Below are 26536 nucleotides of genomic sequence, written 5' to 3' on the forward strand. Positions count from 1 at the left end.
ACACAGCTGGTGTTGGTGCTGCCGCCCTAATAACCTTTAGCTTAGTGATTACAGCATTCACCGAGGGTGTGGGTGCCTAGATTTTGCTTACTGGGGTGCAGTCTTGAACTATTGTGTGTCTCAACCCATTTGAGTGTCCTTACTGGGCTATGGAGTCAATACATCTCTGATGCAATGGCTGCTTAATTATTCAAAATGGAACTGATTTAACAAGAGAGACTGAAAGAGCACCTACCCTAGAATACTCTATAGCCCAGCAGTTGGACACTTATCTAAAAAGTAGGAGACCTGTGTTCAAACCGCTGCTATATATCAGCCTGAACTGGAGTTCAAACATGAGTCTCTCACAACCTGGTTGAGTGCTCTGACCACTAGACTAAAGGTGAAAAGGGAGAAACCCCCCAATTTCTGACAAGAAATGGGCTTACGCACCTAACTCCAGGAGAAGATTCACAGCTGTTGAATCCCAAGGAGAGAGAAGTGCCTTTTTCCAGCCTGGAGTTCAGTGATTAACACCTTTCTAGAATTTCCATCAGTCTAACTTAGGCAGCTCCCCACTCAATGTGCTGGCTTTTGTGGATCCCATTCTATGGGGTCTATCTCTTCTCATGCATTGAATAGGGAGCCTGATTCAGAGCTGTGGATTTCACTAGGTGGCAGGGCAATCATTAGACATTGAAGTGTTCAGTCTCAGTCCCCCTTTCTGGCTCTAACCAAGAGAGATATTGGGCTTCCAGTCTGTAGAGGAGCAGGTTGTGTTACAGAGTGTAACACTGCAGTTTGTCCTTTTAAAGGTGGCCTCAAATCCAGCTAGCTCTGTTCCAAAGCATGGGTCCTTTAAAGCCATGATAGGGTGCATCAAGGCCTTTCAGGCCCCCTACTGGTGGCCCCACAGTACTACTACCACTTGCCCCAGGAAAGGAGCAGTGAAGGTGGGTCCTCCAGGCCTGCCTAGAAAGGCTGCAGGGAAGCAGCCAATCAGTGCCCAATAGCTTAGATAAAAGGAGCCTGAGTAGGTCAGTACCTTACTGGGACCAGAAGCGTGAGGAAGGTTTGGAAGAATGTGACACCTCTCGGGGTGAGGAGGTTTGGGAGAGACCTGCTCAGACATGGAACAGGCAGAGAGAACCTAAGGACTGTAACCCTAAGTCAGGGATCAGCAATCTTTGGCATGCAGCTCGCCAGGGTAAGCATCCTGGTGGGCCAGGCTGGTTTGTTTACCTGCCGCGTCCACAGGTTTGGCTGATTGCGGCTCCCACTGTCTGCGGTTCACCACTCCAAGCCAATGGGGGCCGTGGGAAGCGGTAGCCAGCACATCCCTCAGCCCGAGCTGCTTCCCACAACCCCCATTGGCTTGCAGCAGCAAACTGCGGCCAGTGGGAGCCGCGATCGGCCGAATCTGTGGACGCAGCAGGTAAACAAACCAGCCCAGCCCGCCAGGGTGCTTACTTTGGTGAGCCGCGTGCCAAAGGTCGCCGATCCCTGCCATAAGGTAACGGATGAAAGTGATGGGGCACAGTGGGAAGCAGCCTAGGGAAGGAAGCAGCACCAACAATTAAGGGAAGCAGCATGTGGCTGCTGTTTATAGGGTCCCTGAGTTGGGAACCAGAGTAGCGGGTGGGCTTGGGTCTCCCCAGTGGCCAGTGGGAAAGTGGCCTCAAACCTGAGAAGGGGCTAAGGCTTGTATAGAAGCCCAAGCAAAAGGCTGGAACTTAAAGGGCTCGGGGATGGGGCTGAAAACCCTGGTAAGGGCAGACAGTCCCTCTAGTGACTTCTTGGTTACCACCCCTGGAAGGGACTGAATTTACAGAGTGACCTGGCTGGAGAGCTGGGGCAGTGAGAACTGCTCAGAACAAAGAGTCTCAAGGCGGAAGTGCTGTATAACAGGGCAGAGACATACTTAAATCTAGTCTGGAGGGGGATGAGGACAGGGCTAAAGACACCAACAAGGGCACAGCGATAGACTGTGTTGGACATTTGTTATCATAGAAGGGGCTCCTCCATTCACCTATTAAGTGGGTGATTTAGCTGGACGGCTGAGCCCCTGAAGACTAATCTAGTGAGGCCAACAACCTACAGGGGGTGCAAGGAGAAAAAAAAATTGCATCACCATACCTAGCTAATAGGAGGGACTCATAATGGGGGCGTGCTCCCCATCACAAAGGCCAAAGATTCGCAAAGATAATTACCTGAGGGTAAGCTGAATGATATGAGAGAAAGCAGCAAATAAACGTCTTCTTTTCTCTGAGATGAAAGACTAACCTGTCAGTGACGAGGCAAGACATAGAGGGGAATGGATCTGTAGAAGACAGTAACTAGTGAGGCTGCCTAGGAGTCAGACTTTAGGCTAGGCTACTGAAGAGTGAGCTGTGAAGTTGTCCATGAATGGTTTGATGGAGGAATGCTGGAGAGAAGGCCCTAAATAAAGACAGGCAGGCATAGTAAGAAGTGGCCCTGAGAAAAAGCTGTTTGGGAGCCTGAGAGCAGACAGCCCATGCTACAACCTACAGGGCCATGGCACCTGTAATAAAGGGCACTGGGTCCCCACAATAGGGCCACCAGTGGGTGGTATTGAATGGGAAAAGTCAATGTGGAAATCCCTGTGACCCAGGAGTCTACATCCTGCACCAAAGGACAAAAGAATATTGAACTAGTTAGCAGGGGGAGGGCCAAGAGCAGACCCTGGGAGAAAAATCACTGAGCCTGGAAAAGAGCTGAAAAGGAGTACTGAGTGTGGGCAAGGGCCAAAGAAGTGTTCAGAGCTGGGAGAGAGCTGGAATGGCTATCCATTCTAGGTGTACTTTGTTCTTTTGCCCAGGAAGAAGAGGCTTTATTTGCTTACTACCAACAGAGAGGAAATTGAGGCACATGTGATCTGATATAAGACCAGGTAAGCCACTGTTAAATAAGGGAGACTTAATAAATGAGAGACTTTGTGCTTCAGCTCAGAGTGAGAACCATCAAGTGTCTGCATTTGTTCTGTCTGATATAGGTAAGCATGTCAAAGATCACTGAATTTCAAACTCACAGTGAATTGTGGTATGCCTTTGGCTTTTTCATTGATGCTATGGGATGATCCAGGAAGAAAGACTACTAAAACATTAGCATTACCAGTAGCACACCAACCCCAAATGCCAATAGTTACATTACTGTGTTCCTTGCTGGAGTTCTGAAACAGGTGTGCATGCTGACTCCACAAGATAACAACACCCAGTGAGTAGTTAGCCAAAAAAGAACAGAATATTGTGCCTTCTAATTCAGGCAGAAGCAGCATCAGTGATGTGTTTCAAATATGTTGTTTGCCAAAATACATTTACTCAAGTTGCAATTTGGGGCCTGACCCAACAGTCACTGAAGTCAATGGGAATCTTACAGACAACTGTCACCCACATTTCTGAATACACAACAGGCAAATAGAACAAATTTCAGGAGATTTCATGGCTTTTGGGATTGTTAATCCCAATATATAAAAATAAATTCATGTTTAAAAGCAGTTAATTGCTGAAATCACTGCACTCAAACTCATTCTCATGGCCTCTTCATAAGGTTTGGACTAGACCTTGTAAAATCCTCAATGATCAGTCTATTTTTCTTTTACCGGGAAAGAGCATCTCTTATGAGTTATCAGGCACTTTTCCATATCTATATCCATATCTACTGCAATTTTAAAGGAACCTTTCTTATCCAAAGAAAATGTGACCCTTTTCTGTGGAGAGAATATAGCCCATAACTTCAGACTATTTTGAGCAATAATTCACCAGAACTAGCACCATCTCTGAGTAATTGACTGATCATCATTTCACTGACTGTAAAGGACAGCAATCTTCTAGTATGTTTGAGTTTGTCTGTCATGGCTATTTACATTTCTATTTGTTTTCATTATACTATATCAGTTTGGATGAAAGGACAGGCTACATTTTTCAGTCTCGTTTCCATACATAAGGATTCTTGGAAATAGCAGAATATGTATTTGTGTGGGGTAGGCGTTATGTTATTTTATAGAATATGTAAGCAGAGTCTGGATGAGCTCTCCCCTGACATCTAGTGTGGAAAAAGACTTCAGAAGCTGATCTCACTTGCATGGACACACCCACTTTGCCTAGGTGCTCAGTATGATGGGACTGCTTGTCCAAATGATCACATGTGGCTGGTGTTGGATCCCCAGTCTCCTTGTTATTGGGGCAGGAGTAATAAAGAGTTGTTATCCTTGTTGTGTGAACCAAGGGCAGCACAACTGTACCTGGCATACCCCTGTGGAGGGTCTCACCCTCAACCGAACAGCACTTGCTAGGCAGGGGGCATGGGTTCCAAAGCCCAGTGAGTTGAGAGAGGGTGGGTTGGGTCTAGTCCAGTTGCCCTAAACATCATTTGACCCCCCCCTCCTCTCTCCATGGTATAATAAAAGAGCTAATTTAGACTCAATTGAGAGTCTTGTTACATGCTGCAGAGCTGAAACCACTGATACCTAGGTCTAAGTATTAGATGTACTTTGGGATAGTGTCTCTATTGCAAGAGACTGCCCAGTGTGCACCAGCAGTGAGGCTCCCCCACTAACAGCTGAAATCACTGAGAGCTGTGTTAAGTGTGTGTGTAGGGGGCTCCTGAAGACATCTTGGTAAGCGGGCAGCTGGTGGAGAGGTGTGGTAAATGGCTGCCAGGGTGGCTGGCGGAGAGGTGTGGCAAGAAGCTAGCAGAGAAGCTGGTGGAGAGGGCCAGAGCAGAGCCCTGTGGAGGCATGGCAATTGACTGTTGGGGCAATGAGCGAGTGCCCGAGCAGTGCAGTGTGTAAGGTGCCTCCTTACCCTCCCCGTGCCTTCCACTCTGTGGATGAACCTCTGAACTCTGGGTCTGCACTGGCCAAGGACAGCATCTGCGAGTGGGGTACAGAGAAGGGACAGGCACGTTAAAGGGACTTTTGGGTTGCTGGAATTAAGACCCTGAGGGGAAAAGGACACTGCCCAACTTACTTGGGGGTGGGTCTTTTGCTCATGGTTTGTGTTTATGAGCCCTAGCTGCGTTTTTTCCCAAATTAATGCTGAGTTAATTCCCTCCTTTTATTAAAAGTTTTTGCTACACTCAGACTCTGTGCTTGTGAGAAGGGAAGTATTGCCTCTTAGAGGCACCCAGGGGGTGGTATGTAATTGTCCCAGGTCACTGGGTCGCGACTTGATCTGGTTTTGTGTTGTATTGTTGAAAAGGAACCCCTAGATACTGAACCTGGCCCTTGTTACTGCTGGCTTCACCTGGCAGACGGATTACAAATACTTGGATTTCCTGTCAAACAAAGAGAATTTGTTTTCCCCAGCAAGGAGAACAATGTCTGTAATCATGATGTTCTTGTCTATAAGAACAGAACTCTCTAATACAAGAACTTGGTGCATAATCTATGATGGGGCAGGGGGAAGAAATATAATGTGTTCAGCATTTAAGGCTACCATGCTGTTGGACCCTGGGAATCCCAGGACCTCTAGAAATTGGTGTAATACTGGAGCTGTGTGACTGAGAAGCAGAGGGCTGGAGTACTACTAATGAAATGGCATTAAACCTGAATGTCTGTGTGCAACATAACATGGAGATGAGATGCTAGTAGCCTTATACAGAGATGAATGAATGAAGTGTGGTGTGATGTCTTGATGGTTTCTCAGTTTTTCAGCATGAACAGTTTCTGTTATGTTCATGGTTTGGTAAGGGCTCAAACACCACAGAAGAAAAACTATAGTACCACAGAAGGCTTATCACTGTCAATAGTCTGTAAGTGAGTCATAAAATGTCTTTCGACTGCAATTTGCCAGCCTGGAATAGCTGGCTCTCCATGGTAAGGAGTGATGTGAAGGAAGGAACTGGTGCTCCATACCGCTGGGATAGGTGTGAAATAAGAACCTAGAACAGAACTCAAACATGGGTCTGGTAAATAAATACTGCAGAGTGAGTAAGAAAAGGCAGAAAAGAATCTAGTGCAAGAAATATGGTGGTTGTTGACTGAGGTTAGCAAATAGTCACAAAGATAAAATTGGACACTTCAAGCAAACTCACATAAAAACACAGCTCCTTATGGCTGTCACTCTCCTCCCTGAACCTTTTTGCATGTGCCTTCCTGTGTTTTGAACAAAGTATGGTTTCTAAATCGTACTGAATCCAACTGGAATTAAATGAAATACAAAGGCCCCAACCCTATTGCTGCTGGCATCAGCCAAAAAAAGGTAGTGTAATACTTGCATGAGATATAGGTAAATTTTAATAATTAACATAAATGTACATGCCTGAGTACTGAGATGCCAATAAATGTGTTGGCGAGAGGGGGCAAAAACTGAATTGAATGAGAGGGAATAGTGTGAGATGGGAGAAGTGGCTAAGAGAGGGATGGGGATAGTAATGTATGAGAGTCTAAGGGAGTGGTTGGTTGGGCTCTCTCCCTCTCACCACCTCCCTGTCTGTTTTCTCCTTTCCCCTATCCTTTTTCTCACTTCCTACCACTTCATTCTACCCCTCCAACCAAACCCTCAGCATTTCTCTCTACAGTGAAGTACCTAGCTCTTGTCATTGGCCTGCTACCACCTCCCCACTAGGCCTTGAAGGGTAAATAGAATCAGGGGATCTTCACTCTCTTTCCAGGCATAGGTGTAGTGTGGGAATGGGGGAGCTGGAACTACAGAGCTAGAAGGGGCTCGGTGTCTTTGCAGAAGGGTAGAGAGGACATGTTGCAGGATCAAGTTTTCCCTCAGCACTTCCTACAGCTCTGATTGGCTGCTCTTTCCAAGGATGTGGGGATGGGGGACAAAGCCAATCTGATGGGGATTTTTCATCATACTATAGGGCTTCTTCACAAACCTATAGCAAGGTATACAGGGGAAAACCTATGGACTTTAAAAGCAAAGGTCTTTGGTTGGCCAGACTAACAAAGAAAGTGCAGCTGTTGAATTCATGATATTGTAGGTTTAAAGGTATCTGCAATTAAATATGGATTCTGAGCATGCTTAAAACCGACCTCACTTTTTCTTCCCAAAAACACATAGGAAAACATACTTAATCCAGAGGAATATGAGAGAAGACCACAGCTGTCAAAGTCAAATGAGGAGGATATGTTTTAGGTGTTTTTCTTAATCTGACTTAATCCTTACTGGCACATAAATATCACTGATGGGAAAAGGTAAACAGTTTTCTTTAAACAGCAGCAATGAAGCATAATGGATGGCAAATATTAAGTCACAATTCTAGTGACTAACACAACAAAATGCTTGTGCAATGAAAGAGCAAGTTAATACATTTTATTCACTGGTATAGAAAACCGACATGTATAATGTTTTGGTACTGTTGCTGGTTTGCTCTTGTAAATGTTGCACAAACATGAGATTTCAACCTGCAAGACCATTCTTAAATAATAAACTAATCTATCTATGTGCTCAGTACAAGGCCATTCTGGAGGACTCTCTGTAAATGCCTTTCCAAAGAGATGCCCCCCACCTCAATTTTCAGCAAAGCATCTGAACAACATGTTTATGCAAATAACAGAAATTGTGATACAGGGCATAGTCCACTAGTTGTAATATTAAATACACATGTGGGGTGGGGGGGAGTTAAACAAATGAATAGAACATACAATAAATGTTACATGAACTGCATTACATCAATACACCAATGGTATCAAATATATTTAACATTAACAAACTCAAGATGTGGCACCTACACAGTTCTCCCTCCTGAAAGGGGTAAGAAGCCAGACACAACCAATCTTGTCCTCACTTAGCCACTTTAGCCTTCACCATGGAGTCCATGACTCTGGCACACCTACCTACTGTCATGTAACTAGAGATGCTGTTTAACCCTGATCCACTTAACAGGATGGGCTTTTATCCCTCACATAAACTACCCTGAAAATAACAAATGTTTGCTTGTGATTGGACAATCTTCTTCCTGGTCCAAGATGAGAGCTCATGGCCAGCCAGCTGTACAAAGCAAAGAAAGAAAAAGAAAGGATGTTCTACCCCCACCCCATCCTCCAAATCTTTGCCTCATAATGACTAAGACCCTTCTGCTGTAATCACCTCCCCATGGATGGATTTCTGTGTACAGGCAGAACCCCACAGAACTCACCTGGATACAGGCAGCAGCATTTAAGCTGATGCTGTATATGACTACAAGTACACATAATATGTAGGTAGATGTTACTGTGCCTTAGTGGGTCACAGCTGAAAATGCCAGATTCAGGACTACCTGCTGAGAAATATGGCAGACTCATGCCTAAACTGTTGGTTATTCTTCCATAAGATATACCAACCCAGTAACAAAAGTAAACATCTGTCTCACCACACTGGCTAACAAGGCATCAGAAATGCAGTCTCCTTAGGTATCCCAGCCCTTGTTTCACCACCCAGACACTAGATGTGGTGATGAATTGTTATTTGAAACCAGTTCCATCAACCAAAGAGTTCTTCTGCTCCTAAAGGACCAGCCACATACCTAGGTCAATATACAACGCAGGTCTTATCCAATAATCATGCTGTTGCCAATCCTTTAGTATCTAATATCTAAAGGTTTATTTAGAAGAGAAAAGAAAGAGGAGATAGTTAAAATAGTCAAAGGAATCAAATACATACAATCATTGCAAAGTTCTTGGACCAGGTTTGTAGTAGTGATGGAATAAACTGCTAACTTGTAATGTCTCTGGTAGCTTCCAAAAGATTGGAAAGTCCTCAATCCATCGATTGGAATGCTCCGTTTAGTGTAAATCCATAGTCCATAGACCAAAGCAGGAAAGAGTCAAAATGGAGAAGCTTCCAGGGCCTTTTATACCAGTGGTTCTCAAACTTTTGTACTGGTGACCCCTTTCACATAGCAAGCCTCTGAGTGTGACACCTTTATAAATTAAAAACACTTTTAAATATTATACATAATATAAATGCAGGAGGCAAAGCGGGCTTTGAGGTGGAGACTGATAGCTCATGACCCCCATGTAATAACCTTGTGACCCCCAAGGGGTTCTTACCCCCAGTTTGAGAACCCCTGTTTTATACTTTCTCCCATGTGGAGGGAAAACTCTCAGTCTTAGCCCTGGTCTACACTAGGCGTTTAAATCGGTTTTAGGAGCTTAAAACCGATTTAACGCCAAAACCGTCCACACTAGGAGGCACCTTATATCGATTTTAATGGCTCTTTAAACCGGTTTCTGTACTCCTCCCTAACGAGAGGAGTAACGCCAGTATCGGTATTAACATATCGGATTAGGGTTAGTGTGGACGCTGATCGACGGTATTGGCCTCCGGGAGCTATCCCACAGTGCACCACTGACCGCTCTGGACCGCAATCTGAACTCGGATGCAGTGGTCAGGTAAACAGGAAAAGCCCCGCGAACTTTTGAATATTTCCTGTTTGCCCAGCGTGGAGCTCCGATCAGCACGGGTGGCGATGCAGTCCGAAATCAAACTAAAAAAAGAGCTCCCGCATGGACCATGCGGATGTGATCGCTGTAAGGGCAGGCAAATCCGTTCTATCAGCGCTCCGTTACAGAAGATGAAATTCAGAATCCTTTTTTAAAAATCTCCAGACAGACGCCATAGCAGGGACTCAGCGCACTGCAGCGTGACAAGTGTAACGGAAAGCCAAAGAATCAAATGGGCGCTCATGGACTGGAGGACTGAAGCTATCCCACAGTTCCTGCAGCCTCTGAAAATTATTTGCATTCTTGGCTGAGCTCCAAATGCTTCTAGGGTCAAACACAGTGCCCGCGGGTCAGGGCATAGCTTGGCAATCTACTCACCCACCCCCCACCCACCCCCAGAAGCGAAAGGTAAAACAATCCTCTGACTCTTTTACATGTCACCCTATCTTTACTGAATGCTGCAGAGAGACGCGATAGTGCAGCAGTCAACACCAACATCCTTGCTCCCCCCCCCGCCATGGGCGGCTGATGGTACAATATGATGGAAATCCATCCTCATCATCAGCATCAGCTGATCATGCAAAAAGCTGGAAATCCATCCTCATGATCAGCTTCAGCTGATGGGACAAAAGGACTGGTAACCGTCCTCGCGTCATCAGCCTATTGGCCCTAATTTTTTCTGGTGGATGGATGGTGCAATATGGCTGGTAACCATCCTCATTATAGCAACAGGGGGCTGAGCTCCATCAGCCCCCACCCTTCATGTGTAAAGAAAAGATTCAGTTGCCCCTGGACTAGCAGTGGGATGCTGGGCTTCTCTCCTACACACTGCTTAATGTCCTGTCTGGACTATCATAGCAGCTGGAGGCTGCCTTCCACTCATTTCTCACTAACAAGTCAGTGTGTCTTATTCCTGCATTCTTTATTAATTCATCACACAAGTGGGGGGACAATGCTACGGTAGCCAAGAAAGGCTGGGGGAAGAACGGAATCAACAGGTGGGGTTGTTACAGGAGCACCCCTGTGAATAGCATACAGATAATTTCTGGGCTCTGACACAGAGCAGGTGGTTCTCTAGCACACTTGCCTATATTAGGCAGCACAGATTCTATTTTTAGATACCAAAAGGAGGGATTGACTCAGGAGTCATTCCCAATTTTGCTTTTGCGCCCTGGCTGATCGGCCAGGGGCACTTATGACAGCAGCCAATGGTACAAAACGATGGAAGGTGCAATATGGCTAGCAACCACTCTTGGCTTTTGCACCCTGGCTGATTGACCAGGGGCACTAGCAGCAAATGGTACAAAGGACTGGTAGCCATGATCATCCTCAGTTCCAATTTATGGAAGGGTTTGGATGGTGCAATATGGCTAGTAACCATCTCTGCTGTCATGCAAAAGCAAAAGCATGCTTCTGTGTAGCGCTGCTGAATCGCCTCTGTGAGCGGCATCTAGTACACATACGGTGAGAGTCACAAACGGCAAAACAAGCTCCATGGTTGCCATGCTATGGCATCTGCCAGGGCAATCCAGGGAAAAAAGGCGTCTGCCGTTGCTTTCCCAGACGAAGGAGTGACTGACGACATTTACCCAGAACCACCAGCGACAATGATTTTTGCCCCATCAGGCACTGGGATCTCAACCCGGAAGTTCCAAGGGGCGGGGGAGGCTGCGGGAACTATGGGATAGCTAGGGAATAGCTACCCACAGTGCAACGCTCCAGAAATCGACGCTAGCCTCGGACCATGGACGCACACCACCGATTTAATGTGTTTAGTGTGGCCGCGCGCACTCGATTTTATAAAATCTGTTTTACAAAACCGGTTTATGCAAATTCGGAATAGTCCCGTAGTGTAGACGTACCCTTAGTTTGTGGAAAAGTACAGGCATGATCAAGTCACATGTCTTTGCATGCTTTGATGACTCAGGAGCATCCATATTCTGGCTGAAGCATCCTCAGGAAGGCCCATTGTGCAGGAATAAGCTTCTTCTATGGCCTATTGTGTGAGCTAAGTGTCCTTCAATGGGCCATCAACTTGAATAGTCCATTCACAATGTGCTGGCCAGACTTCATGTAAACTATCTTGTAGGTGTTACCACAGGAGCAAACACATTTTGAAATACTGGTAATAGTCAATATTCATAAATTCAGATACAAAAATGATATACACATGCAAACAGAATAATCTTAGTCAGCAAATCATAAATCTTCCATTGACATCTTACATGACATTCTTTGCACAAGATTTGTTGCAATTTTTTAACAGTAGTAGCAACAATGATATACATGGTCATATTTTAATCATATAATGCCATAGTAGGTAAATTGTGAACTTTGCAGTGGTGAGGGGAGGTCCTGCCTATCTCCTCTTATACAACTGAGAAGAGAAAAGGGCTTCTATCCATTCAGAGAAACTTTGGTGTTTGGGACCATCGAAAAGAGATGGAAAGTCCTACAGCACAGCTGCCTGCACTCTTGGTTTTAAACTGAAGTCTGTCAAGAACTTTGCTTTTCTTCTTCATAAATCCTGAAACAAATACCATAGGAGGTTTTTTCTCCTGTAGCACAAAGTGCATAGATTAATCAGAACAGGACGTGGACAGGAGGTTATTTTTTGAACACTTTCAGAGATAGGTGTTACATCAACCAGCTGCAAACAGTAAAAGCGGATTCAAACAAACTTACATTTTAAATTCATTACCCATTTAGTCTCAGCAGCGATAAATGCACTACTAAATCACCTACTACTAACTTTTTTCTTGATCACAAAGGCTGTTTTCCACCCAGTGAAGATTGGGAGTGAAATATCCGAAGTATTTGATATCTTTTAGTGCCAATGCAATTACTGGGGAAGTATGTTATGAATAAAGCAGCAATGATTGATGTGCAATTGAAATAATAAATGGCACTTAAAAAAAAAAGTGATAATTGGTTGTGCATTTATGGGGTATGAGGAGGGGGATGATTTATGTATGCAAAGACTAAAGGCAAACTTCTCAAAGCTGGGTACCTAAAGTTATCCATCTAAATCCATATTTCAGCACCTAATAAGTGACATGACTTCCAGAGCTGAAGATGTTCTGCACCAGTAGAAATCAAGTCACTTATTTAAAGTGTTTAAATATGGATTGCATTGCCTAACTTTATTTACCTATTGTAGAATTAGCAATTTAGGCCAGAAGTTGCACACTTATTCTCTGGAATCTCATTGGCTATAAAAAGAAATGTGGAAGTTAATTATTGTAGTGCTGGTTAATATTCCAATTATGCTAAATGGGGCAAACGGATTTCAAGTGTTGCTTCATGTATCAGTACCTTTTTACTGAAATGCAAGTATTCCACTGGAATAGTAACACCTGAAAGAATTCCATTGCATTGTCCTATATCTCAGAGGCTGTAGCCAAAACCAGCAGAAAAGAGGTAAAGGTAGTTAAGTTTTCAATAAGAAATTCTTATTCTTTCACAGTCCTCCTGCTGTAACACATTGTGACCATAGTTAATAATCTCCTCCGGGTTTTCTTAGGTTTTATTACATTTTATTCTTCACTATCCAACATAGGAAATACAGTTACAGGATTTGGACAGGCCTATATTTTATGCATTTTAATATAAGATTTATATGTGTTTCATATGCTATCAAGTGCTATTTCTTTAGAAACAAAATAAATATTTTCTGGCACTGTATGGCTCAGTCATGTGATTCAGGAGTCTCTGTAACCCAGAGCCTTGAAATCCTGATGAAAAACTATTGTATATAATATAGTATGGCAATGACTATGACCAGCACTTCTGCCAGCTCTCATTTCCTCCTTTGTCCTTCAGCTTCTCACTTTGTATTCAACGCCCACAGCCTAATGATGACACAACTCAGTGGGATAGGACACCTTTGTTCATGACCCTGGACTGAGATAAAGGGGGCCAGGTGGGGGAAGTAGGTCTCAAAAGCTCCTTTCAGCACGTCATCTGTGAAGTTATGGGGTTCTCTTTTCTTTTGGGATGTCTGTGTGAAATTTCTTACACAAGTCATCTCAACAAAAACAAAACGTTAAAACAGAAAGGGAAATATATATAAAAGAAAAGAAACTGCTTAAAATCTCTAGATTTACACTTTTTGTAAAATAAACTAGATAATGCATTTTAATCTTAGTTACAGACTAGCACCATCTATTGCCATCCACATATCAGCTCCCCCTCTCCTGCCTCCAGAACCCATTTTTTAAGTTCCATCATGTAGGGTAGCTGGGATGTCTAGACATCCCTCTTCTTCCTGTTCAGGCATATATCAGGTATTAGAGTAAATTAACATATCAAGGCAAGGAATGATTAGAAGATCTATTTGGGAGGAAAGTGTCATAGATCTTTTCAAGTGCTCTCTCTTGACCATTCACAAGATTTCTGGGTGGGAATCCAGTTACTGAATCCCTGGTTGTCCTAAACTGCCTGTGTCTGAATGGAGTCCAGCCGTTGAACCTATCTTAGGATCCCTACACACATTCTTGGGGTGCAGTTCTCTGTCTAGTACTCCTCCTGAGAGCTTAGAAAACATGGTCCTGTGTTCAACCCCCTAGAACCAACACTGACTCCTCAGACTTTCCTGCTCACCCATAGTTTGAAACCCACTCCCAGAACTCCACCCAAAGGTCTGTAGGTCTTCTGACCTATCTCTTTAATGAGCCATGTGGTAGGTATAGCATATATTACATCAAGACTTTTCACAGGATTTAGACATTGTATTGGTCTTTAGTAGTATAGGATACCTACAGATCTATACAAAAAGAATGAAATTGTCACTCATTTCCCTCCTCAGTTACCTCACTACTCCAGAGCATTCTTTGAGCTGGGGTCAGAGTCATGTGTTACCATAGAGAACCCTTCTGCTACAGATATGGCTTGTGTTCTGAAACATGGAGCTTTGTGCCCCAGCTCAGCTGCTCTGACTTTATCCAGCCTGACCCTTTCCCCTCTCTTGAGCAAATTTCCGGTGTGTATTTTTTCTGTCTCTCCCGGTGATACTTTTTATAACCTCCGACTTAGTCACCTGTCTCTTTTGGTAATTTTCCACAATTCCATCACCTTCATCCCCTTGTAGGCCAGTTAGGTCAAACTAATTTCACCCTCCTTAGCATAACTATTGTTTGGTCAAAGAACAGTTGTTAAAGTTAAGAACTCCCCATTATCCTCCATCTGGTGTGTTCCTGATGTAGGTCCTGTCCACAATGGTGGATTCTACATTTACATAGAGCGTGTAGAGGTGTATTTCCTAATCTACTTCAGTGGTGTAGGATTATGGCCCAACTTTCCTTCGGCATGTCCCTGACCATGAAGATTGCTGGTGAGACCACTGAATGGTGTCTTGCTAACTTTCCTGTTTTAGGCAGAGTTCCATCCAAGATCAGACAAGAAATAGTGTATTTGGAGGGCAGGTTTTCTAAGCCAAGAATAGCTTAAGTTATATGCTATTCCATAGTTCATTCATCTAGCATTCGCAAATGAGGTTAATAATAAGGTTAACAAATTTTGAAAGTTAATACAGTGAGATGCAAAAGATCTTCTTGGTCATCTAGTCCATCTCCTTGGCCATGCAATATTTTACCTTTCAAAACATTTGCTAAATCTTTACCTACCCTACATTTTATTGTTGCACACAATAACATTTCTGCTACTTCCCTTGATGAGATAATCCATTGTGTCTCGGTTCTCTTTGGCCAGTGATTTTTGCTAATCATTAGCCTAAACGTTTCCTTTTTCAAGCCATATCTTCCAGGGTTATACTCTAGTAACATAAATTTCTCTCCAGTCTTGGTATTTACACCCTGAAAATGCCTGTGGATGGTTTTTACTACTGGGTTTTAATTTACATTGCCTAACGGTTTTATCAGAGTAAATGTTTTCAATCTCAGAACACTTGGTCAGAATTTACAGCACTTAAATTAGCAACTTTTGAGTCACAACATTTGACATGCATTAAAATCTGAAGTGATCTAATAGCTCATCAGGTTCTGTATTCCAGATTGCTGGCACTTCAATCAATATTTTGGTGAACTGTAGAAGAAGCATCTGAAAGCAATCGAGGCTTTCTGGTGCTTAAAAATACTGTTTTTTTTTTAAATACAGTGTAGTGACTGAAAATTAATTTGTTTTGGATTTATAAGCACAATTAAGAGTAAAAATGTAAAATTATTTCTAAATTTCACACTTCTTGAAGATAATGAAAGCTGCAAGTAAAGGGGTCCATATTCTTGGAGTGTGTTGTGTGTGTTTCCTTCTTACAAGTGCCATTCATATTTAACAGACACATACACATCAACTTATAAATAGCCACCCAGTTTCAGACACTCGCCTCCAATCAGCCAGTGATGGAAGACTCCATTGCCCACTTGTTTAATTTTCAAATTAGCAGAGCTAATGCATGTATGTCTACCCAACCTTGGAATTACACCTCCCCACTGCTGTGTATACATAGCACACGTGATTGCATGGGTATAACTCAGAGTAAGATTCATCTCTGATAACAGATGACAATTTTGGGTAGATATTCTCTTATATCCAGGACAAATACATCTTCATGGGGCAAATGATAGTGCTCCTGCAGTCAGTATAGTAGAGAATTGGTGTAACTAAAATTATCACAGAAACAATATAATAACTCTGCCAGTTATCTTCTCAAAGAAAATGTTCAGGTTGGTCTGGCACAATCTATCTTTTGTAAAACCATGTTGTATTTTATCCCAATTACCTTTCACCTCTATGTCCTTAACTACTTTCTCTTTCAAAATTTGTTCCAAGATCTTGCATACAATTGAGGTCAAACTAATGGGCCTATAGTTTCCTTGATCACATAAAAATAGGTACTATATTAGCAATTCTCCAGTGATAGGGTACAAACCTCGAGTTTACAGATTCATTAAAAATCTTTGCTATTGGGTGTTCAATTTTATATGCCAGCTCCTTTAAGGTGGAGATTATCTGGGCCCTCTGATTTGGTCCCATTAAGCTGCTAGGGTTTGACTTCCACCTTGGATGTGGTAATTTTTTCATTCCATATCCTTGCTTCCATTAGTCACCATGTCACTACTCCTAAGCTCCTCATTACCCTTAATAAAAAATGAGGTAAAGTATTTGTTTAGGTGTTGGGCTATGCCTAGATTATCTTTAATCTCTCTCCTCCGCTATCCTCAGTGCTTAACAGTGCCACTTCTTCTTTCCTTTTTTTAAAATTGCTATAGAATCTTTTATTATTGGTTTTAATTTCCTTTGCAAGTTCCAACTCTGCTTGGCTTTTGGCAGTTCTCATTCCCCCCCTACATTTTCTGACCTCAAAGAAGTAGCTTTCCTTGCTGATCCTTCCCATCTTCCATTCCTTGTAAGCTTTCTGTTTTCTCTTAACCTGTTTGAGATGCTTGCTCATCCAGTTTGGTCAGCAACCCTTCCTTATGAATTTCCCCCTTTGCTTGGGATCCAGGTTCAGATAGCTTCTTCAACTTTGACTTAAAGTAATTTTAAGCCTCCTCCACATTCAGATCCTTGTCAGGGTAGCCCAAGTATCAGAGTTGTAGTAAGTGAGTCTGAATGCTGTGTGTGCAAAGATAGAAGAGAACAGATGCATGATGAGTGGGTGCAGAATACCCATTTCTTCTTTTCTTCTCCTCTTTCTTCTTGAGAAGTGTGGGTATTCACCCACAAAAGCTCATGCTGCAGAACATCTGTTAGTCTATAAGGTGCCACAGGATTCTTTGTTGCTATTCAGTTCCTTGAGCTCTTCAGTCTAGGCCACTTCCCAACCTAATTCTATTAATTTTTTAAAGTTTGCCATTTTGAAATCAGGGATCATGGTTGCAGACCTATTTTTGTTTATCCTTCCATTTATTTTAAACTGATTTAGTTCATAGTCACTCAAACCAAAGTGGTATTTATTTTATTAACAATATTAAAGAGGTCTCTATCCATACCCAATTGGATCCTGGGGGATCTATAACAGACCCAAGCACTATCCCAGCAGAACATCTGGTAGCTTTCTTTCTCAAAATGGTTTTAACCCAAACAGATTCTGTTTTATCCATTCCATCACTTCTAATTTCTTTACAGTCTACCTCATCATTAATGTACAATGCTTCTCCACCACCTTTACCTTTATTTCTGTCTTTCCTGAACAGCATATAATTTTCAGTACCTGTACTCCAGTCTATTCCAAACAAAGAAAAGTGGAGACTGCATTAGACTGCATCTCTCTTCAACTCTGGAAAACATTCTCATTGACTGAGTTGAGCAAATCCCCTCTGCTATTCTCTCTCTCTCTCTCTCTCTCTCTCTCACTTCATAAAGTTAATCTAAACCAAAGATGAATTAGCAGTGGCATATTCCCTTAACATGAATAACATTTGGACAGACAGCTGTGCACATTTATTTATTCATCTGGGCCTTAAAATACATTTGCTACTGTTGTGCATAGGTATGTGTAGTTAAGAACCCATAAGGCCAGGTAGTTGGTCCCCCTATGAGCTAGCTGTGACCTTGCACCTGTATCCCAATGTCAATCAAACACTGATTTACAGGGACAATATGTGTAAGACAGCTAGAGGTGTCGTTTCTTCAGTAAGTGCCCCTTAGTGCCACGTGCCTTGTTTGTGTGTGGTTGGTTGGTTGGTTTTTTTTACAGTGGATCACACCTGTTGACACATACATTTTGAAGAAAACACAAACAGACAGAATAAAAGAGAGCACAGTTTTCTGGCTCTTGTGGCTTCCATAAACAACAGATGCATTGCAGCTGGAGCCTGGAAAAGTTGTCATGACCTCAGAAGTTCCACAATAAATGCAGTACAAGTATGATTCTGCGGCAGAAGAAGACACAGAGGAGAACGAATGTTACTCCAAGAAGTTCTTGACTTGCCTCAACCAGTGGCCAACTAGACAAAGGGTAAAACCTGACTAAACAAATGAAAAGGTTGGGGTAGGGAGGAGTTGAGATGGGGCAAAATGGCAAAAAGTTTGCCTAACTGTGGGATCACTTTTAAAGATTATTGTGTTGTGGCATTTGCATGTAGTCCCTACCTCAGCCATCAGTGGATAAAGAGATTTTAAGTGCTCAGCAAAAAGTAAGTTTCCTGAAAATTCTCATCAGGAATGGATTATATACATTTGCCAATAAAAACCATTTCCTGTACAGGCTGACTTACTTATTCTCTTGGGTGCAGTCATTTCATTCAGAATTTTAGGCTATCATTTCTAACTGAACATAGTGAAAGTCTTCGTGCTCCACACAGTCCAGTATGTGTGACCAAATCCCAGATTTTTCTACTGAGGTTCCATGTGAGATAAGCCTACAGAGGCCAAACCCTATTTAAAGCAAACACTTGCTGAATAGATTTGAATGGCATTATTGTATGAATCCAGATGACATCCTTTTTTATTATTATTACCATGGAAACACAGCAGAGTGCTATAGATTTGCTTTTGCTAGGTCACTTAGCCAAGAAGCTGAGAGAGGGATGTGGTCTAAACACAGGACTGGAAGGCTGGAAACCCCGAGTTCTAAATCTAGCTCTGACCCTGAATTCCTCTGCAGTCTTGGGTAAGTCAGTTAGTACACACTCTTTTTTGAAAATGTAAGCCTTAACAACTTTGCTTCAGTGTCCCTGTCTGTAAAAATACGTATGTACTGTGTATTAAAGCAGTGCCTAAAGAAATTGGGGGCCCATTGTGCTAAGCGCTATACAGAATCATAAGCGACAGTCCCTGTCCTGAAGAGCTCACAAAGATGGAAGAAAGGAAGCTTTACTATGCCTGTGTTATCATTGGGGAACCAAAGGACAAAAGGTAAGGGACTTGTCCAATGTCATGTAGCAAGTAGGGCTGTCGATTAATCACAGTTAACTCACGCAGTTAACTCAAAAATTTTAATCACGATTAAAAACATTAATAATGATTAATCAGTTTTAATCACACTGTTAAACAATAAAATACCAATTGAAATTTATTAAATATTTTTTATGTGTTTCTACCTTTTCAAATATATTTCAATGACAACACAGAATACAGAGTGCACGGTGCTCACTTTCTATTACTATGTTTTATTACAAATATTTGCACTGTAAAAAAGATAAACAAAAGAAATAGTACAGTATCTCTCATAAATGTAGACAAACTTGTTTGTCTGAGCAATTGGCTGCACAAGGAGTGGGATGGAGTGGACTTGTAGGCTCTAAAGTTTTACATAGTTTTGTTTTTGAGTGCAGTTATTTTTTGGTACATAATTCTACATTTGTAAGTTCAACTTTCATGATAAAGAGATTGCACTGCAGTTCTTGTATTAGGTAAACTGAAAAATACTATTTATTTTTGTTTCTTTTTACAGTGCAAATCTTTGTAATAAAAATAAATATAAAGTGAGCACTGCACACTTTGTATTCTATGCTGTAATTTAAATCAAAATTGAAAATGTAGACATCTAAAAAGATTTAAATAAATGGTATTCTATTGTTTAACAGTACGATTAATCATGTGATTAATCACAATTAATTTTTAATCACTTGACAGCCCTAGTAGCAAGACTGCAGCCGAGCTAGGAGCTGAATCCTGATGGCTTGAATCACAAGCTAGCGCCTTATCCACAGTCTGGGCAACAACACTTACCATCCTCACACTCACCCCGTGAGGCTTATTTAGTTAGCACAACACAAAAGATGAAAAGCACTAGGTAACTACAGCACTGTCTCTGCTGTAGTGTGTTTCACAGGAGCTGAAGCCTTTCTCTCTCTCTCTTCAGAATTAAGAGGACATTTCTAAAATGGTCTGTTCCTTTAAATTAAGGCTTGTTTAGTTCCAATTGTGGACCTGTTAACTGTAACAGTGCCCTTTTTAACCCTCTCTCACTACACACAACTGCTGACAGATTTTAATATGATAACCTAACAAATACCAAATGCCAATTACTTGCATGCTTTTCTATCATGGATTGTAGCAGTTGGATTCTTTCTTAATTCTCTTGTAATCTCCATCAGCTCCTCAAAACACCATCTGTAATGAAGGATGTGTCAATTCTGAGAATGAGGAGTTAGGAGAAGAAAATCTGCTGCTCATATCCAAATACGAGAACCAATAGGACATTAGAGAGGCTAACAAAAAATGACATTGCTGGATTTTGTCACTTATAGTGAGCATTTCTCTGGAATAGGCATCCTCCCATTGGTTTGATTAGTCCAGATCTATTGGCCATCAGAGCATGCTGCAAGACCCATCTATTTACTGTAGGGGACTGCTGTTGAGACGGGCCTTGGTGAGAAATCAGGTGTGGGGGAGTTGGGTGTTTTGAGGTGATCTAATTTTGGATTTGTAATTTATGGTGGGGTGCTATAGCCTTGATTAAGCACTCTCTTATTTCTTGTATGAATCTAATAAGACAATTTAACTCTTCTCTCACCTGTACATGTCTCTGCTGTTTCATCCACCCCATTCTTCTATAGAGAAATAGAAAATCTTAACTCATGATCCCAACCATTCTGTTTGAAAATCCTCCAAGAATGCTGTATTATTTGCTAAGTCATTTTTATTGCAGTCAGGTTCTCATGCGACACTCATCACTGTGGGGTCTGAACATCTATATGGATGTAATGCTGCAGTTTTCCCCTGAGAGAAGATTGAGTAAAGCCAGAATACAGACCTCAGGATGTGGCCAATAAGTTGCTGTGCTGACTTTTCAGTCACATTGGCCTGGATCCACAAAGGTACTTAGGCATCCTAATCCCCAGACTTAGGCCCTTAAGTCCCTTTTCGGAGTAATGCCTGACGTACTTGGCACCTCATTTTTTTTTCAGTACAAGTTCTCTAGATACCTATGTCCCTGTGTCTGGCTCCCTGTCGGTTCCTGGGTGCCTATTTCCCACCTGAGCCTCAGAGCAATCCACAAACTGAGACAAGACAGGCATTTATCCTTCTAACTTGTGTGTGGGTGTGCTCTGAGGCTGCCTAACTCCACACACAACAGCCGGGATCAATAGAATGATTTTCAGTCTTTCTCTGGCCTGATTAGTATTTATTTAAAGTGGAAATATTTAAGTAGGAAGGATTTAGGGAGGCCTATATCAGAATGTCCTATAGCCTAATAGGCAGGGCACTTACCTGAGAAGTAGCAGATCCCTGTCCTGCAGGCAGAGAGAGGACTTGAGCCAGGGATCTCCCCTATCCCAGCTGTGCACTCTTAACTACTGGACTAGGAGGGTCTGCCCTTCCATCCCCTCCAGCTGTTTTGTGTGGAGTTAGGCAGTGTATGAGCACACCTACAATGAGTTAGGTGGAGCATCATCTATCTTTCACCAGTTTTTGAATCACTAGCAGAGATAGGTGCTTCCCTGCAGCCCAGACTTAGGCATCTAAGAGATTGGTATATCTCCAATTATTACTTATTATTATTATTATTATTATTATTATCTATCTCTGCAAAAGGTCAGGGGTTAGGATATACCTACTTAATTAGCATCTCCCATTGGCTAGCTTAGGTGGCTCCCCTCCTAATGTGCAGTTTTGAGGATTCCACTCTTGGGTCTGGTCTACACTGGGAATGGGGGTGTTGATGTAAGATAATAAATAATAGGAGATATATCAATCTCCTAGAACTGGAAGGGACCTTGAAAGGTCATTAAGTCCAGCCCCCTGCCTTCACTAGCAGGACCAATTTTTGCATCAGATCCCTAAGTGGCCCCCTCAAGGATTGAACTCACAACCCTAGGTTTAGCAGGCCAATACTCAAACCACTGAGCTATCTCTCCCTGGGAACAGTGTACCTGAAGTCAATGTATCTTATTTTGACTTACCTCCCGTCCTCATGGCACAGGATCAACGGCCGCGGCTCCCCCGTCGACTCTGCTACCACTGCTTGCCCTGGTGGATTTCCAGAGTCGACGGGAGCGAATTCGGGAATCGATACCTGACGTCTAGACAAGATGCGATATATCGATCGCCGACAGATCGATTGCTACCTGCCGGACGTACCCTTTAGAGTAAGAGTATCTGGGAGGTACATCCAGGAGTGGCAAGATGATCAGGAAGCCCATCCATTGAACAGGATTTTCATCTCTGAGTGAATATATCTCTCTTTTTAAAAGGTTAAGATTTATACTGGATTATGGAAAACAGATCTTGTCAAACTAACTTGATATCTTTTTTTTTATCAGATTACAAGTTTGGCTGATGTAGGTAATAGTGTTTGATGTAATATATTTTTATGTCTGTAAGGCATTTTATACTGCATCACATTTTCATTAAAAGCTAGAAAGATATAAAATTAACATGGCACACATTAAATGGACTAAAACCTTACTAACTGTTAGGTCTCAAATTATAAATAGAGAATCATAATTGAATGGGTGTGTTTCCAATGGGGTGTGGCAGGGATAGCTTCTTGGATTTAGGCTATTTAAGATGTTTATTAAGGACCTAGAGGAAAACAAAATCATCACTGATAAACATTGCAGATGACCCCCCCCCCAAAAAAGGGAGTTGTAAATAAAAGGACAGATTGCTTTGTAAATTGGGCACAAGCAGACAGTTGGCATTTTAATATGACAAAATATAAATGTATACTTCTAGGAACAAAGAATGGAGACCATATTTACAAAATGGGAGCCTCTATCGTAGGAAGCAGTGACTCTGAAAAAGGTTTGGGGGTTGTGGTGCATAATCAGCTGAACATGAGCTCCCAGCACAATGCCGTGGCCATAAGGTCTAATACAATTCTTATATGCAGAAATAGGAATCTTGAGTAGGAGTACAGAGATTATTTTACCTCTGCATTTGATGCCAGTGCTAGAATACTGTGTCCAATTTGATCACGAAAATTCAAGAAGCATGTTGATATATTGGAGCGGGTTCAGAGAAGAGCCATGCGAATGATTGAAGCCTTAGAAAATGTGTCATATAGTGATAGACTCAAGGAGCTCAATCTATATAGCTTAACAAAGAGAAGGTTAAGGGGTGACTTGATCACAGTCTACAATGGAAGCAAATATTTAATAATGGGGGTCTTCAATCTAGCAGAGAAAGGTATAACAATCCAGTGACTCGAAGTTGAAGCTAGACAAATTCAGACTGGAAATAAGGCATACATTTTTAACAGTGGTAGTAATTAACCATTGGAAGAACTTACCAAAGGTCTTGGTAGATTCTCCACCACAGACAATTTAAAAATCAAGATTGGATGTTTCTTCTGAAACAGGGATCAGCAACCTTTGGCATGTGGCCCGCCAGGGTAAGCACCCTGGCGGTCCAGGCTGGTTTGTTTACCTGCCGCGTCTGCAGGTTCGGCCAATCATGGCCTAGCAAGCTGCGTGCTTACCCTGGCAAGCCACGTGACAAAGTTTGCTGATCCCTTTTCTAAAAGCTCTGCTGTAGGAATGATTTTGGGGAAGTTCTATGGCCTGTGTTCCATCTACAAAAGAGGCATATTTGGAAGCCTGCAGTACATACTGCCCCTGTGTTAATTATAATCTATCCTTGTCACATGATAAGGCAAGGATAGGGAGTAGTGCAAGTAGTTTTATTTACGTGAGTGTACAAAAATACAGATATGAACAAAAATGAACTGAGCTGCTCAGGAAATAATCATGGTGAGCAAGTTACACTCTCCAATTGCCCCTTAATGAATTTTTTTTGCATATAGAACCCCTACATCTTCACATAACACTTATTAATGCAACTCTGATTAAGATTAAAGAGAGTCAAGCAGCTATAATAAATCCTTGTTCACCACTTAAAAAATGTTGTTAGAATTAACTGGGAAAGAAGACCTGTTTAGGTCCATCTCTAATGTATGTGTGTTAAAATCAGAACACTGTTATTATGAACATTATCATTATTTCTTTAACCAACCAGGATGCATGTTGTTGAACAGCGTCTCTTCCTTGGACTTAAAAATGGAAACCTCTCCCCTTCCCAAAAAACACACAAAAAACCACACTTGTATGTCCTTCTCACCTACATTTTAGTGTTGGCCTCAACATAAAACTTCTCTTGTAGTAGTGCTATTCTTCAACTTCCCACTAGATGGCACCACATGCTTCAGAATAGAAAATATATTTAATCATTTCCACTGGGCTATGCCTGTGCGGTGACTTGCCACAATAAAAATCCCTCATTTGAGAGCTTGGAACAGCAAAACAGGACAGGAGCACACACTGTAACTGTGTTTATTAATGAAGCAGCTGTATAAGCCATGAAGCCGTTACTGTTGTGCTTAAAGTTATGGAGAGATGCAGGTGCAGGGTCTGAGTCTGATTCCACACCAGTTTAACGCTGATGTAACTCATCATGATTCATGCTGGTGAAAGCAAGATCAGAATTGGCCATGATGCTGCTGTAATTCCTAATGTCATCTTCTGAGTCAAATAATCTAGCACTGACCTGTGCAGCCTTAAGTACTTTACTATTACATACAAATGGCAGGTGGAGAACCTCTGAAGAATCTCTCCACTTCAAAACGCTGATCTGCTATAATATTTCCTAACAGTCAGGAGTTCTCAAATTGTGGGTTGGGACCCCAAAATGGGTCACAACTCTATTTGAATGGGGACACCAGGCCTGGCCCTAGACTTGCTAGGGCCAGGGGCCAAAGCCTAAGCCCCACTGCCAGGGGTCGAAGCCCAAGCCCCACCACCCTGGGCTGAAGCCGAAGCCCGAGCCCCACTGCCTGGGGCTGAAGCTGAAGTCTTAACCTTGCTGCCTGGGGTGGCGAGGCTCAGGCTTCAACTTCAGCCCGGGGTGGCAGGGCTCTGGTTACAGGCCCCCTCGCCCGGGGCTGAAGCCCTTGGGCTTTGGCTTTGGCCCCCTCGTCCGGGGCAGCGGGGATCAGGCAGGCTCAGGCTTCAGTCCCTGCTCCTGGTATTTTTTGTTGGTAATTTCTGTTGTCAGAAGGGTGTCACAGTGCCATGAAGTTTGAGAACCACTCATTAAAGTATGTTCAACTATTTTTGTAATTTTTTTTTAGTGTGTAGCGTTCAGAGCTAGTAAATTTCTTTTAACTTTGCATCTATGGATTGTCATGTCACAATGATACTTTTGCTTCTCTAATAAATCTAGCTTTCTATGTGGGTACTTTTCTTTCTTTAGACAGAGTTACTTCTGCTCAACACTTCTCTTTTTAAAGGGGATCAATGCTCGTCACTAGTATAACTGCTGCAGTACTGTTAGCACAGCAATAATTAAGGTAATTTGACTGTGCAATAAGGACCGGTGGAGTTCAATGCCTGTTATCTATGACGCTTAGTGGTACCTGAGCCACCTCCCCTAGTGATAAGCCTCATCCTCCCCAGCTGGAGAAAAGAGTCCTGACTTCTAGCTTCAGCTCCCTGCCCAGTAGGGAACTTGTAGGAGGCCTGGAGAAGGAAGCTAGAGGAGAGATCGGAGGTAGGGAGACCACAGCCAGAGAGATGAAGAGAATGGAGAGAAATTAAAGGAATGGGGGGATGCAGGGACAGGGGCGGCTCTAGGATTTGCGTCTCCCCAAGCAGGGCAGCACGCCGCGGGGGGCGCTCTGGCGGTCGCCGGTCCCGCGGCTCCCGTGGACCTCCTGCAGACGTGCCTGCGGAGGGTCCTCTGGTCCCGCGGCTCCGGTGGACCTCCTGCAGGCATGCCTGCGGATGCTCCACCGGAGCTGCGGGACCAGCGGACCCTCCACATGCACGTCTGCGGGAGGTCCACCGGAGCCGCCTGCCACCCTCCCGCGGGATGCTGCCCCAAGTGCGCGCTTGGCGTGCTGGGGTCTGGAGCCGGCCCTGTGCAGGGAAGAGGGGAGGAGAACACTGTGAGGAATGGGGAAGAAAAAGAAGGTGGGAAGGGAGGTTTCAGAAAAACCTGAAAAAATAAACCTAAGAACAAAGAAGCACAAGTTCATAACTCCAGAAGCTAATGAATGTGCAACTAAGGAATGGCTGCCGAGTTAAATGAAGTTGCTTGTTCTTTCTGAACACTTTCATTGCCTTCCAGAGTTAGTCATGGGATGGAGGTTCCAGTTAAACATGTCTGCTTGTCTGGATTTTTTTAAAGGTGCTTTGGGTATCACAGATGATACCATCCATAATCTTGACACAGCTTACTAAGAGGCTGGGCTCAAATGAATTACAGTAGGCTACTAGACCACGGAAGGTTACTGTACAGAGGACACAGGTTTTC

This window comes from Mauremys reevesii, linkage group 1 (assembly GCF_016161935.1).
Source record: "Mauremys reevesii isolate NIE-2019 linkage group 1, ASM1616193v1, whole genome shotgun sequence".
Taxonomy (NCBI): Eukaryota; Metazoa; Chordata; order Testudines; family Geoemydidae; genus Mauremys; species Mauremys reevesii.